The sequence below is a fragment of the Apodemus sylvaticus genome, chromosome 12 (genome assembly GCF_947179515.1).
Source record: "Apodemus sylvaticus chromosome 12, mApoSyl1.1, whole genome shotgun sequence".
In the NCBI taxonomy this organism is placed as follows: Eukaryota; Metazoa; Chordata; class Mammalia; order Rodentia; family Muridae; genus Apodemus; species Apodemus sylvaticus.
Window position 1 is genome coordinate 94,399,323 of NC_067483.1, and position 16,222 is coordinate 94,415,544.

General features: G+C 44.5%; 1 pseudogene; it reads right to left on the bottom strand.

The window, feature by feature from the left end:
* The window catches only part of LOC127697102 (coiled-coil-helix-coiled-coil-helix domain-containing protein 2-like), a 95,496-nt pseudogene extending 79,747 nt beyond the window's left edge, over nt 1-15,749 (bottom strand).
* Between the last annotated feature and the right edge of the window lie 473 nt (nt 15,750-16,222).

The window sequence follows — 16,222 nt, forward strand, 5'->3', positions numbered from 1 at the left end:
ACATAATATCAGAGCTTATCGAATCCTATATTTAATACTTTAAACTATATTATATGACATATGAATTATTATCTTGATGAAAAGAGTGATGAAAGATTTCATTTAGATAAAATCAATAAAAGTTGTTGTGAATTCAAATAAACCCAAGTCAACAGGCCATTCACAAAAGTAATGTGAAACAATTTACTTGGGTATCTTTTGCTCCTTGAACATAAAAATTTTACCTATTAGCAGTTTGATGATATTTGTTAACTATAAATCTTCATTTTTGAAATTCTCAAATTTATAGAGGAGCTGAAAGATTACTACTGTCAATGTCTTTAAATGTCTTAAACACATTTATTTAGTTTCTGATAATTTCATACATTCCTACAACATACCTTGATCCTATCTGTCCCAATTTCCCCCTTCCCACTCCCTCCAGAAATTCCCCAACACAGCCTTTCCCCAACTTGCTGTTGCCCCCCCTAAAAAATAATGCCTTGAGTTCTCCTCGCACTGACTGCTGAAGTGCTATCCTGTTGGCTCGCTCTTGCGTAGGTCTTGTACTGGTAGCCACGGCTACAGCAAGTTCATAAACAAATCGGCCATGCTGTATCTGTGAACACATGGGCTGTGAAGTGCATGTCCAGAAGACAGCATTTCACAGCCCTTTCCTCTACCCGCCAGTCTCACATTGAAGGGTTTACCATTACTTTTAAAAGGCAAAATTGATAAGTGCTTTGGCTGGTGCCGAGCATATCACTTGCACTGTTAGTCACCATGCGGTCATAGCATGTAGCTCTTCTTTGATCACCACCAAGCTGATTGATGGATGGATGTGAGAGATGAGTATAGCTCAGAGAAGGTTAGAATGGTTTAGCTGAGGTCTCTGCACTGCCAAACCACTAATGGTCTCCAGAGATGTGGAAATAAAATTGTTTCAACATATTTTATTATGATCTGATTGGGAAAATGAGTAGTCATTCTAAAACAGTGAGGCCTTTAAAAACAACAACAAATGCTAATGGTTCTTTTCCATAAGAATTCTATCACCCTTGATTGTTAATGAAGTTTGTGCTTGAGATAGCAACCCCTTGGCCTCACTGTTTCCGTCAGATTCCTGGGAACCACAACTGCTTGTTTTAAAAAAACCACACTGTAATTTCAGGGAACATGTGTGAACTGCACTTTTGCAGTATGACATGTTGTCCAGAGAGTCCCTGGCCAGCGTCATCCAGGCAGCAGAGATCCATCAGACGGTGACTGTGGCAGATGGCAGCTTTTGTGGAAATCCAGTGACATATGGTCTGCCTTCACAGTGCTGAGGGCTCCTTGTCACCCGTGGCTGGATTGCAGCAAAAGTCCCAGTTCTCCCAGGCTCCTGGTTTGTGTCTCCCAGACCAGTCCCTGTAGCATTCTGTTCAACAGGCCACACCCCTTCAGAGATCACATGACACACACAAGCTTTGTTGTCTGTTACCCACTCTTCCCTTTCTTATGACCTCTCATTTGCTCTTTGCAACATGCCTATGCAATGCTCAGGGGTCTGTGGTGACTGCTAATTAGTAATGAGATGCCAAGCTAGGCTCCACTTTGAGTGTGCATGTGATGTGCACCTTAGAGAGCCAAGGGGACCTCGCTGATCCTCTCAGGTCTTTATCAAGTAGCACTGTCCCTTCCTGTCTTTGCTTCATGATTTCTTTCTTGTCAGAACACTGGCTGTACTGGCTGGTTTGGGGTGTCAACTTGACACAGGCTGGAGTTATCACAGAGAAAGGAGCCTCCCTTAAGGAAATGCCTCCATGAGATCCAGCTGTAAGGCATTTTCTCAATTAGTGATCAAGGGGGGGGGGCTTGTGGGTGGTACCATCCCTAGGCTGGTGGTCCTGGGTTCTATAAGAGAGCAAGCTGAGCAAGCCAGGGGAAGCAAGCCAGTAAGAAACATCCCTCCATGGCCTCTGCATCAGCTCCTGCTTCCTGACCTGCTTGAGTTCCAGTCCTGACTTCCTTTGGTGAAACAGCAATGTGGAAGTGTAAGCTGAATAAACCCTTTCCTCCCCAACTTGCTTCTTGGTCATGATGTTTGTGCAGAAATAGAAGACACTGACTAAGACACTGGCCTTAATCTTCTCCACTGCCTTCCTATTCTCTGTCTTCTTTTCCCCTTCCCGAGGTCTTCCACATGTTTACACCATTCACCTCTTCCAGGAAGCTGTTCTCAACCTGGTCCCTTCCCAGAGTTGTGGCAATCCAGATTTTTTTCATTAGTCTTTGTCTTGTTAAGAAGACTGTAAGTACTTTAATGCCCTGTGTGTGTGTATGTATCTGTGTATGTATATGCATATGTATAATTACTAGTGTGGCTTTTTTAAACTTACATATTGAAATTGATCCTTAAATTGGGGCAAATGTCATGATAAAAAAGTTATAATTAATTTACTTTCCACTTCTTTTTAAATTTTTATTTGTGTATTGTGATATGTCTCTCTCTGCCCTCCCACCCTCTCTCTCTCTCTCTCTCTCTCTCTCTCTCTCTCTCTCTCTCTGTGTGTGTGTGTGTGTGTGTGTGTGTGTGTGCATGTTCATGTGCCTGTGGCTGTATGTGTTCTGCATATTCCTTCCATCATGTGGGCCCCAGTGAGTGACCGCAGGTCTTCAGGCTTGGTCACAAACACCAACGAGCGACTGGCTAGAGAATTTGATTTGCATTCAAGCTTCCATGGCTCTAAATCTGAACCTCACCACCTGAGTCTGGGTGGGGCTGATTGACGTGGGTTCAGTGGGCTTCCTGTGTGATGATGGCAGATCTCAGGTGCTCTGGGGGAGTGCTTTTGTCCCAGAACTCCTTCTGATCCACCGTGAGGGAGAAGACCATCTTTCTCCTTCAACAAGAGCATGGTATCATAAATATAGTTTAGGTGTTCTGTCTCAGAACACTACAGGAAAGGCCAAGTGTGTAATCCGAACAAGTATTTACTTCTCTAATGAAATAAATCAAAGGCTCCTTGGTGTCCTGATTATATTACTGAGAAAAGATGCTACCGGACACATGCTGTCTTTTCTTGAAATACCCTGTACTGTGTTAATGGGTGTGTGCTGTTAAAGCAGCAGGGTGCTCAGCCCAAGAGAGCACTCGCCCTCACAACCTCAAATTTCAGGTCTTTTGCACCAAGGGGCATGCCGTACGTCCACCCTTCTCTCGAAGGCCATTTAAACGCTAGTGTCTACACTTCAGTTCTATTGCCTATGAGTGAAGCAGGTGTAGTGTGGCCCTCGGAGCATCGTGGTGTGTTTGAGGGTAAGCGCTATCTTTCATGGGCACTCTGGGATTCATTCTCACCTCACCTCATTTGCTGAGCGCTCTGTCATTAAAGTGTCATTGAGAGCTGACGCCACTTAATTTTAGCAGCCTTCACTCCTAGTTTGCAGGGAGAACAGCTCCAAATAGAGAAGGGTGCACGTGATAGAGAGAGGGATATTTTTACACCTCACTCAGCATTTTATCTAACAAAGCAGCCTCCTGGGAAATAGAGGACGACCCGTCACTAAACCGAACCCTCCTCTGATGCCAGTAAATGGACACGCAGTCTTCAGATGGCAGCGTCTATTCTGAGGAGCCTGTCATGAATATACTGGTGGGGAAATACTCCAGACTCTTGTGTTTTCCTGCCTCTCAAAATACCCTTGGATTTTTATTTTGGGTGTGGTCAAATTAGGAAAGAAAGAAAGAAAGAAAGAAAGAAAGAAAGAAAGAAAGAAAAGAAAGAAAGAAAGAAAGAAAGAAAGAAAGAAAGAAAGAAAGAAAGAAAGAGAGAGTGGCTTTAGAGATCAGCTGTCCCCTGCAGGCCAGAGTGGAGCCTTTTTACCTCTTTGCAAATTACAGAGCTCTGGAGATTTTCCCCCTATTAATTGCATAATTGCTTTTCCTGCCAAAGTAATTTGAACCCTTGGGGGTTAAGAAAATCACTTACTGTGAAATAGTGGCAATTTTTAACCCATTCAGCTGGTATTTCTTCGCCTAATTAAATGTAGAGGGGACTTTCACGATGCCCAGGGTGTGTGGGTTTCTGGGACCGATCTAATCTCTGCACTGGCAGAGGAGAGCATCTGAACCCTGATAGAGTCATTACCCTCAGCTTTTCATATCCTAACTGTCTGCATTGCTGTTTTGTGCAGGAGAAAACTTTATTTAAGCCATTGGCTGATCTGTGTGTCTATCTGTGAATTAAAAGAAATCAAAACCGAAGACGTCATTAGTTTTGGAGAATGTTTGGTTGCTGGGAAAATATCTCATTGCATGCCGACTTTTGGGGCCGATCAAAGGCTTTTCATAGAAATCCAAGTTATTATCCTAAGATATGAAAACTTGGGCCCAGGGGCTTCATGACTTTTCCAAGGTCACACCTGAAGTCAACTTCTGGATCCCAAATTATCCCTGCCTTTCTTCCTCATTGTTTCTTGCTTTAGTACAAGTCACATTGCTACTATTGTGAATGATTTGTAAGAAGCAATTTAACACAAAGGTTTATAGTTCTAAACAGTAGACGCTCTTGGAGTTTGCTGTATGTTAGAAAACTGACCTACCACAGACACTCCTTTCCCAGAACAACACTGTTTTATTGCTTCAAAGAAGTGGGGTCTGGCTAGCCACAGACCTACGAGACCTAGGAGACCTAGGAGAAACGTCACTGGATAGTCATTTTTTTCTTCCACATACCATCTAGATACAAAGATTCTTTGCTGTTTAATTTCACAGATTAACTCTTTTAGTCACTTCTATTCCCTTTAGAATTTGTCTTACTTTTATAGTTCCTTTTCCCATACATATAATCACCATTTGACCAAATTACTTAAAGTTCTAAAATTAAACTAAGCTCTTTGAAAAAGCTCACGTGCATCCACTGAAAAAAAATAAGGCTATCCTATGGTCACAATTGATATTTGTTTTCTCTTAAAGAATCTTGTTGTCAGAAGGCCTGGGGCAATAGGTCCACGGCAGGACATTTGCTGGGAGTGCACAAAACCCTGGGCCAGATATCAGGCACAGCCACAAAAATAAATAAAATCATTAAATGGGAAATAAACTTTCAATGGGTGTGGCAGAGGATGAGGTGGAAGGTGCTGGCTTCAGGAACATGAGGCTTTGGTGGGGAACAGGTGCAGAGGGAGGGAGGGCTGGAGGGAGAGAGGAGGCTGGGGTAGCAGACTGTTCAGATGCACTGCTCAGGCACTCCTTAGTGGAGCTCGTGAGGATTGAAAAGAAGACATGTCAGGGTGTGCAGGAAAGAGGGGACAAAGCTGGGGTCAGATATGACCAGAGTCTGCTTTGTGTGCTGAGCACATAAAACCAATCACTGGACACGAAAGCCCAGCCACTCTTTCTCAAGATCCCAAGTATTCTTCCCCATCTTTCTTTCCTGTTATCCTGAGCCACATTAGCAACTGCAAACGGCATGTGTGGAGGTGAACCTTTCAAATGACTTTAGGCCGTTTCTTTTACAAATAAATTCTCAGCACAAACAGTCGTTATTCACCCTGGCAATTTCTTGACCTTCTTTAGGGCACAGAACCGTGTCATTAATCCGGGCCGAGTGGCACCTTAAGCCACCCGTGCTCTTTTGTGTTCTTGTCACCGACGAGATCTAAAGTCATTGGGTCCACCTTTCCATCTGTGATTGCCAAGTGGCGCTGCTGTGCTGGGGACAAGCCCTAGCTGCGTTCTGAACGCTCACTCGAAGTGTCCACTCAAAGCAGGCGTGCTTTGGACATAGGCGGAGTCTGGAAGAAGAGAGAGGGAGGGAGTCCAGCATGTGGTCTGGGATGTTGATGAGCTGCTCTGGGAATGAGGCTATAAGGGGTTACACAGGATCTGGGGGTCTCCCTCTCCAGGGTGAACTAGAGATGAGGAGACCGGTGGCAGTCGCCTGTATGGAAGCGACTCTCCTGAGGTACAGTGAGCAATCGAATAGGTTTGCAGTAAGCGTGGGTGCTAAAGGCCATGGAGCTAAGACCAGTCTGCTTCCTCCTGGATCACTGGGCGGGAGAAGTTATGTGCCAAGCTGACTGCTGCACTATCAAAAGAAGGCTACAGTTTTTAAACCTTAGGAAGCAGTAGCACTTTGTCTCCTGCATGATTTATATTTGTTTGTAATGAATCTGAGATGCTTTTGTAAGAGTCAACTAGTGAAATTCACAGCCCAAAAGTCTAAGTCAGAGAATCTCACTCCCTCTGCACGGTGGATTCGGGGAGTTGGGGCTTTCAAGAGAGGAAGAGTAAAGGGAAGAACTCAGAAAGAGAGTCAAACCTTTGGGCAAAGTGATACTAGAGTAACAGACAATGCATTAGGGACAGCAAGGAGAAGCAGACAAGAAATGGAGCCTAGAGCATCAGAGACCTTAAGGAGGGGCGGGGCCCAGAGAAGGTGGCCAAGCTGTTAGGAACTACAACGGAATTGGGGGATAACTGAGGGGATCAAACCACTCACCCGAGCAGAAGGGGCAGATGGGAAAAGACAAACCGGCCTTTCAAAGTGGATTTAGATGAGTCCCAGCCAACCACAGTCCAGATAGGAAGTAAAGGCAGGAGGTTTATTTTAACTTATGGTTCTGAATAATGAATGAGGAGCATGAGTGATGATGGCCTTCTTGCTGGTGAGTCACAGGCAGTACAGGACACCACTGCACAGAGAGAGGGAGAGAGAGAGAGAGAGAGAGAGAGAGAGAGAGAGAGAGAGAGAGAGAGAGGCAAACAGACTCACAGACACACAGACACACAGAGACACAGAGACAGGCAGAAACAGAGAGAGACAGAGACAGAAAGATAGAGAGAAAGAGAGAAGCAGACAGCAACACAGAGACAGAAAGACAAAGAGAGAGAAAGAGGGGGAGAAGAAGAGGAAGAGAGAGAGAATAAGCCCATGCTTAGGTACTGGTCTCTCTTCTTATAAAGCTGCTGGTATCTGGGTGTGAGGACCCCACCATAGTGACCCTGTCTGGGTGTGAGGACCCCACCATAGTGACCCTGTCTGGGTGTGAGGACCCCACCATAGTGACCCTGTCTGGGTGTGAGGACCCCACCATAGTGACCCTGTCTGGGTGTGAGGACCCCACCATAGTGACCCTGTCTCGGGTCACTGTACTGATTCTGTCTAGACTTACTCACCTTTGCAAATGGTGCTATGTCTACACTGGAGTGAGTCAGAATTCCACTCTTAGTATCCTATGGTGCATATTACACTCCAACACGAGTTAGAGAGAGACAGACCCTTGAAAACCAAGACACTCAGGAATCTTGAAGGAACCTGACTAAGATGAGGAGAGGAAACGGGTTCTGAGGGTGTGTGTGAGAGAGAACTGACCTATTCTCATCATGACATTAGCGATCAAATCATAGGAAGATAGAGATGACAGACCAAGGCTTAGGAATGGGCAGCCATGAGGAGACAGAGGCCTGGTGGGTGAGAGTGGAAATGAGAGGTGGGAGTGCCAGTCTCTTGGAACTTGCTAAAAATACAGACACCACATGTCTTGGTCAGGGTTTCTATTCCTGCACAAACATCATGACCAAGAAGCAAGTTGAGGAGGAAAGGGTTTAATCAACTCACAGTTCCAAATTGCTGTTCATCACCAAAGGAGGTCAGGACTGGAACTCAAGCAGGTCAGGAAGCAGGAGCTGATGCAGAGGCCATGGAGGGATGTTCCTTATTGGCTTGCTTCCCCTGGCTTGCTCAGCCTGCTCTCTTATAGAACCCAAGAGCACCAGCCCAAAGGTGGTACCACCCACAAGGGGCCCTCCACCTTGATTACTAATTGAGAAAATGCCTTACAGCTGGATCTCATGGAGGCACTTCCCCAACTGAAGCTCCTTTCTCTGTGATAACTCCAGCCTGTGTCAAGTTGACACACAAAACCAGCCAGTACACCACATGTTCCAGACATAGGACTCCTGAGCACAGCCGGACTCTGTCAGCATGCGCAGAGACACTTGCTCATCCATGTTTGCTGTTGCATGACTCACAACAGCCAGAAAGTGGGACTAACTTAGATGTCTACCAACAATCAGATAAAGAATGTGTGGTCCATATACACCATGGAATTTTATTCAGCTGTAAAGAGGATAATTTGACATTTGCTGGGAGAAAAATGGATGGAACTAGAAATTGATATGTTAAGTACTACAAGTCAGACTCCGAAAGACAATTGCTGCTTACATTTAAGAGTGTGTGTGTATGTGTGTGTATGTGTGTATGTATGTGTGTGTATATGTATGTATGTGTATGTTTACGAATGTGTATGTGTGTATGTATGCATATGTGTATATATGCATGTATATATGTATGTGTGTATGTGTATTTGTGTATGTGTTCATGTATGTATGTGTATATGTGTATTTGTGTGTATGTATGTGTGTACGGATGTATATGTATACATGTGTGCATGTATATGTGTGTGTGTGTGGTGTAGAGAAGAGACTATGAGCAGGGAGGTAGAAATATTAACAAAGGGGGCAGCGGGAAAGCAGTATCGGAACATGAGTATCATGAGAACAGAATGGTGGAGACGTGTGGAGATAGGGAGGAAGCAGTGGGAGAGAGATTTGAGGACAGGAGAGGTCACCAGGGGACAGGGACAGATTCAAGCATAGTTCATATAAAAATGTCATAATAATGCTCACAGTCTAGCCTACTATGAGCCCCACATCAAAGAGAGAGCTTGTCTCAAAAGACAAGTGACACCATACCTGAGGAACGAGAGCTGGGTGGTCCCTATATATGTGTGCAACTGCACACGCATGAGCGCACTACAGCAGGCATGCATGGGCATGCTACAGCAGGAGAGGAAGCTATATACCCAGGAACGTTCATGCTATGTCATAATTCCTTTCAGAAGTGCTTGGGAAGTAGAAATGTCTTCTCACTTTTGTTTTAGAAAGATTTTAACATCTGTCACCCAAGTCATCATACCAAAGCCAAGAAGACTGTAGTTGCTGTAGATCTCTGGGCAAGGAAAGCATTCGTGCCCTGCAGCGGAGGATGAGTCCTTCCTCAGGGCTTCCCAAAGCTGAAGAAAGAACAGATTTGTTAGCTCGTTTTCATCCCCAACGTGCTGTGAACAGATACTTTGTAAAACAGAACAGAAAATGAATCACTGGGAGATGAATTCTGAAACCCAAATGCATACAAAATGTAAATTCAAGTGTTTGTATTGCCAGATTCAACAGATGTAAAATTACACTGTCAAATTGCTGTGGTTAACACCCTCAATGGCTGTATCCTGACATTTCATCTGAGGCCAGCTACAGTGCACTGGCTGTGCTTTTAGTATTCACCAGAAGCTATTTCTCTTCTACTCGGACACATCAATACTCTTTTATCATTGCTACAGACGTCGCTGCATACCTGGAAACCCGGGACAGCTACATTTTCAAGGGTCCATGTAAAATGGCAGCACAGATTTCAGGGAGCTAATCGTTCAGCCATTGAAAGGGCTTGCTGTTCTTCCAGAGGCTCTGGATGTGGTTCCCAGGGCCTACACTGAGTATCTCACTCTCTGTAACTCTAACTTGACACCCTCTGATGTCCTCTGAGGACACTTGTGCACGCACGCGCGCGCACCCCCCCCCCCCCCCCCGCGCATTTGGATCTAACTATCTATATATGTAGTCACATTATATATATACATATACATACATACATACATATATATATATATAATATATACACACACATCTGTACTGGCTGCTTTTGTGTGTTGACTTGACACAGGCTGGAGTTATCACAGAGAAAGAAGCTTCAGTTAAGGAAATGCCTCCGTGAGATCCAGCTGTAAGACATTTTCTCAATTAGTGATCAAGGGGGCCCTTTGTAGATGGTGCCATCCCTGGGCTGGTAGTCTTGGGTTCTATAAGAGAGCAATCTGAGCAAGCCAGTAAGAAACATCCCTCCATGGCCTTTGCATCAGCTCCTGCTTCCTGATTTGCTTGAGTTCCAGTCCTGACTTCCTTTGGTGATGAACATCAGTGCGGAAGTGTAAGCTGAATAAACCCTTTCCTCCCCAACTTGCTTCTTGGCCATGATGTTTGTGCAGGAATAGAAACCCTGACTAAGACAATATCTGAGTATATTCTAAATATATATTTATATAAATATTTTTTAAACGAAAATGTAGAGTCCAGTTTTCAGAAAACAGGGGAAAGAGTTGGTATGGACAGTTCAGAAAACTCCTTCCCTTCCTGTACAGTCTCTCTTGACTTGTCCTGATGTTATTTGTTATTAAAAGTCCTTCCAAGAAGAAGTAATTTTAAGTTGTGACTTCCTGACCTCAGGGTCACCATTCATCCAGGGATGGCACATACCAGTTTTAAATTCTAATAGAAGAGTAGATCTCATTGTGGGAAGAACTGCAGAATTGGGCATTTCATATTCTGCGCCTCAAACACACAAGCCGTCCCTTCTTAACAGACCACGGAAGGACTTTCATTTCACCCCATGACACAAACATATTCTGGTGACACTCATCCTTCAGCAAGAAGATGAGCAGGAAGGGGGCACAGAACTTCCCGTGCAGATAAAGGACGTGGGGGCCCTTTCTTTTTCTTCTTTCTTATTATTTTCAGCCTTAGAGGAATGTGTGGATGTGACTCGGGCAAGGATGTCCCAGGCCATTTGTGCAGCTTAGAGTGCCACTGAGATTGTCCAGTATTCTTGGCATTTCTGGCTCAGCCGCGGAGTGGCTTCCTGCGGCTGGCCACTGTGCACTTCATCATGAGCACAACACAGCCATCTTGCTTGCTTTGGATATGACTGAACATGTCAGCAGTCCACAGGAATGCTGTGCTCACAGGGACTGTAAAGGGAAGTCAGAATGTAGGCCTGTATGCATTCCCATGTTCTATTGTCTGGGCAGACTTAGTCACAAAATGCTACTTGTTTTACGCACATAACTACAGTAAGGTTAAAATTTTAAAGCAGGCACAGTAAACGATTCATAACCAGGCTGGGGTAGGTCTCAATGATCAAGTACTTGGATAGCATGAGTGAGACCCCAAGTTACGTTTCTAGGGGAAGAGACAGAGATACACAGAGGTATTCATTTATAGCAACAGAATAGTTATAAACCATGATAAACGTCACTGGAATGCCTATGAATCCCGCTCTCTGAAGATATGTTGTTGCCCTGCACCTGACATTTCTCTGTGTAGGACAATGAGAAATTGCACAGTGCTTCTCAGGAAGATGGCGTGAGGTATCTAGGACAGTCATTGTGCCTGGCATTAGGACACTACTGACCTTCCTCTTAAAGGGGAAGGTGGAGACATAGCATTGCTAGTTAACTGTAGGTTATCAAACTAAGACACTAAGGTAGCTCCCAAACAGGATTAGTCCTTTAGCTAACGCCTCCCCCTGCCTCTCTTGCAGGGCTTTGCTGATGTGAAGGAGACTGTAAGTGCACTAAACTCATGACCTACTTGATTAACTGCAAAGTCCACACACCAGGGCCTCTTCTCATCTGTTGCTTCTGAATAAATATAACACAACATCTTCTCCAGTAACTTAGAACTATTTAACCCAAACAACTGGTGCCCTCCAAAGTTCTTTGCCTCTGGAGAACATATGTAAGTTCCAGTCATGCAGTCTTACTCAAAAAATCATTTTATAACTCCCTTTGGAATGGCTTCTCTGGTCAGTAGTAATAACTAGAAAAAAACAGTCATTATTTTTTTTTAAGATAAATTTTCTCGTTTGAAGTATCCACATGACATGTGAGAGCACAACTGGATAACTTAGTTTTGGGTGACAGAATGTCAACCGTGGTCTAAAGGAGACTGGACTAAGGAATCAACATCACTGATGTCTGCCCCGGTGCTTGATCTGATCCACGCCTGTAAAGTCAGGAAGGGGGATCGCTGAAAGTTCCGGTTCAGCCGGGTCTACACAGTGAGGTCTGGGATGGCCGGGGCTACAAAGTGAGATGTTGTCTCAAGAACCCGAGAGTACATAAGCAAATATTTCTAAAAATGTCACTAATCCTAAGTCACTTTGTCCAGAGTTCACACAGGAGTGTCTGAGAGCCGAGCGTTGTTGACACAAGGAGATCGGTGGAACTGGCCTCCAAGATCCAGGCCACTGGCCTCCAGTCCACGTGACTTCCTGCAGCAAATGGGGAACCTGACCTGCCTAGACCACACAGGAACCATGCTCCAGGCTCCTGCCACAGGCTCCTTCCAGGAAGTTTGTTCTAGCCATAGCCTTCTGCAGCAGGTAGACCCCGTTTTAGGACCACCTTAGCTGCCCGCAACTCCCTGTACCAGCTCAACAGGAGAGAGTGGACACCGCAACCCTACTACAGTGTAGTTCTCTCCTGAGTATTGTGAATGCCACCTCGCAAAGAAAAAAATCAAGGTGAGCCATGGAGGAGATCCTTCTCTGAGAGAAGGTGCACCTTCTCTGCACTGGGATCACCTCATCTAAGTCACCCTGTTGCTGCGTGAGTTCCCTGGAATTATCATAGATCCTTAATTGAAGGTGTCTGCGTTTTTAAAGATCACATTTCTCTTCGGTGTAGTAAAATACCCAGAAGTAACAACTGAAGGGAGGAAAGACTTATCCCGGCTCGTGGTTTGAGGGAATACAATCCATCTTGGTAGGGAAGGCCTAGTAGTAGGTGGTTTTCTGGGGATGGGGGAGTGAGCACTTGAAATCATGCCAATCAGGAAGCAGAGAGACACCGCAGGAAGAGGATCTCTTAAAAAAATAAAACAACAACAAAGAGAAACAAAAACTCAAATGTGTAAAGAACATGATAGGAGATAGAGAACAAACAGGGAGCCTGTTATCTAAAGGAGGTCGGGGTTAGGATCTGCTTCTGCCTAAACCAACTACCTCTGTCTGCCCTGATTGGGGACTTGGGGGAGGGGCGGCTTTCATTCTAATGCTAGAGAGCATAGCTATTCACAAAGACCATGGAGCCAAACCTCCCAAACCCCCCCATACACACACACACACACACACACACACACACACACACACACACACACACACACGGGTTTCTTGCCTTCCTCCAGAGATGCCCCAGCTTCCAACAGTTTTACAACCCCTAAAAACAGGACCAAGAAGAGTTCATGTGGGCCTTCAAGGGATGTTCCACATTCAAACTGTAACATTACGGAAGATACACCTACTAAATTCTACTAATCTGACTATTCATTGTTCATTTAAAGTTTTACCCATATCTGCCAATGCAAGTCAGATAAATGAATGCGACTTTCAAAGAATAAGAAAAATATTATTCAAACTGAAATGATACAGATGATTGATAGCTTCTGGAGAAGGGGGAGGTTCCCATTACGGATGTGGCCACTGGTCTGTCAACTGCTCTTCAGTGGACAGCCCCACACCCAAGGCTCATGCACGGTACCAACTGGGCTTAATGTGATTTAAAAATAATAAATCGTAGTTGATGGGGTAGGAAGGTGGGGGTGGATCTGGGAGGAGCTGGTAGTGAATATGATCAAAGTACAGTGTATGAAATTCTCAAAGAACGATAAAACGTTTCATTTTAAAATGTACCTATGCCTGGTATTGACTTCATTTTGTCTATATTTTCACAAAATAGGTATTATTTGCTTAAAATGCTAAACAGGTATCATTTGGCTTAAAGTTCGTCGCCATTTTTCATTTGGCACTGCCTATCTCATGAGGGTCAGAGTCAGTTTGGTTCAAGTGGTCGGTCATTGAGAAATCCGGGAGATCCTCAGTTCCGAAACAGATGCCTGGGTCCAAGCGGGAGAAACTGTCCACTGCGTTTGAACGCAGACACTCTGGATGTGGCTTTATTAGGCATTTCTTCTCTGGTGGCCTAGTTTTAAGATCTAACTTCTGAAAACAAATTCCCACATCTCGATGGTGTCGGAGCAGATTTAACTTCAGTACCCCTCCCGAAATGGCATGGTGGGGAATTATTAGAACCTGTAGAATGAGGCAGGTTTCGTCTCTACCTCCACCAAAGCTGGTGTGATGAAAGAGAAGTAAAAGCCAGCGTACCTGTTCAGCTGGCCCTCCTCCCCTCTTCTGCACAATTCCAACTTCGGCAGTGTGTTCCATTTCTGAAGAAAAACCATGATTTCTGCCTGTCCTTTGGAAGCTTTTGCCATCTCACTGTTGAGGTATCCTGTGATTTGGTGTAAAGTAGGCAGGCTTTGAAATTCATTTTTAACATTTTTCCGCCTCTCTTTAGCTAATATTTTTGCATGTTTGAGCCAGAATGTCAAAACTCCTTCTGCTCTGTTCTCAACTCCTCATTTTAAATCCTTTATCAAGCCGTACATGACAGCAGTTAGATATCCCCCAGACCGTTATCTAAAAAGCGATATTTCAAATACACACACGCCAAGTTTCTCCGCGTGTTGAAAAGAAACAGGATGTGCTTTTGTGTCTGGAATGTGATCTGACACACATATACATAAACATGTTTGGAACCCTCTTGTCTCCTCCAGACCTTCCTGTAAACTACATCAGAAGTGGCCCTCCTTGGTGGGGACATGGAGAGGGTGGGGGGAGATGCGGGAGAAAATTGAACTTTCCGAGATCAGTACTTAACATAAAAATTTCATCACAATCTTTATCATCTTGCCGCGGTTGCAGAAAAGGGCCGGTCTTCCTCCACCTCTAACTTCCCGAAGTCGCCTGTTTTACCTTCAAATCTGATGAAGTGTCAAAGTCATTTACCAGTAATGAGTTCTGCTGCAAATTTTATTTTGCTTGGAATTTAATTAATGGGCCAAAGACTTTCCATTGTGATTTGAGCAAATGAATAATAAATCAAGAAAGGAGAATTGTCAGGGAAGGAACATCTGTTTCTTACAAGCGTTACAACATGACTACAGCTAGGCTGGGCATTACCGGCACAAAGACAGTAGGAGTCCGCTCCGAGTAGCTTCTTTCATTTATTGCTCCAGTGAAGGTGAACGCAGAGCACTCTAATGGGCCTCTGGTGTTAATAAGAGCTCCGCGCTCCTCCGGCTCGGCGGTAGCCTCTTCCTTGAGGGCACCACTGTCCTCAGTCCATGGTTTGTTGAGCCACGTCAGGATTCTGCAGTGTCAGGACTTTATTGGATGATTAATAAGGGAAAGACAAATTCATAAGCAGAAACAATATGAAATTACCATCATATTAGTGTTTGCTGCCGTGCCTTCTACTGGGGAGGGGGTGTAATGAGATTGTGATTGAAGTTAAGTACTTTGACTTGCACTGTCAAAAAGGAGAAAAAAAATAAAAGGTCACCCGACCTGTTGGGTTTTACCTGGTTAACCAGGAACAACCTCTCCAGAATAGTGACTTTTGTGGTAGTGCCAGTGATGACAGATGGGAGGGAGGAAGAGAGACAGCAGACAGAGATAGAGAGACGAGGAGAGAGAGAGAGAGAGAGAGAGAGAGAGAGAGAGAGAGAGAGAGAGAGAGAGGCAGGCAGAGACAGATAAAGACAGAGAAAAACAGAGTGCAAGAGACAGAGAGACAGGGGAATTAGATCTACCAAGGTCTGCACTGGAAGCAGGAAGGAAACTTGCCACCACTTTTTCTGCTATTTATCACTGACGTGCACTTTGCTCCTACGCATGGAGGAGGTCTAGGTGTCTGAGAGGCAGGAATAAATCGCCTTATGAAAATGTGCACCGTGTGGCTCACTGAGACTCTGGTGTGATGTTGATAATGTATGCAAAACGGTAATAGGCACTTATGTCACACAGGAGTAGCTCTGGGTCCCACATGTCACCCTTTAAAAAAAACACCTTTCTCGAAGGCTGGTAAGATTTGATAAGGAGGATTTCTAGATTTATGATTTTTTAATTTGTATCTGGAACAACCCTCCCAGGAATGTTTCCCTGATGAAGCCGGTATTTCTCTCCAAAGAACTCATCCTGGCATCCTGTGCCACGTGCATGGTCTGATATGGATCCCGCACACGATTTCTGCTTCAGGTAGCTCTGTGGATCAAAGGTAGGAACTGTAGGAACTGTGAGCATTGGCAGAGGGATCGCAGAGATGGAGACAGGGAAGCCGTCATTTTGGAGGGGATCTTATTGGTCAACACGACACTCTGAGGCTGTTCACATTTCTCAGTGCTTGGCTATCAAGAAAGTGAATTTCATCATTTACTCCTAAACTGAAATCTCTAGGAACACTTTTCCAAATCTACTCACTTTAAACATGAAAATAAATAAATAAATAAATAAATAAATAA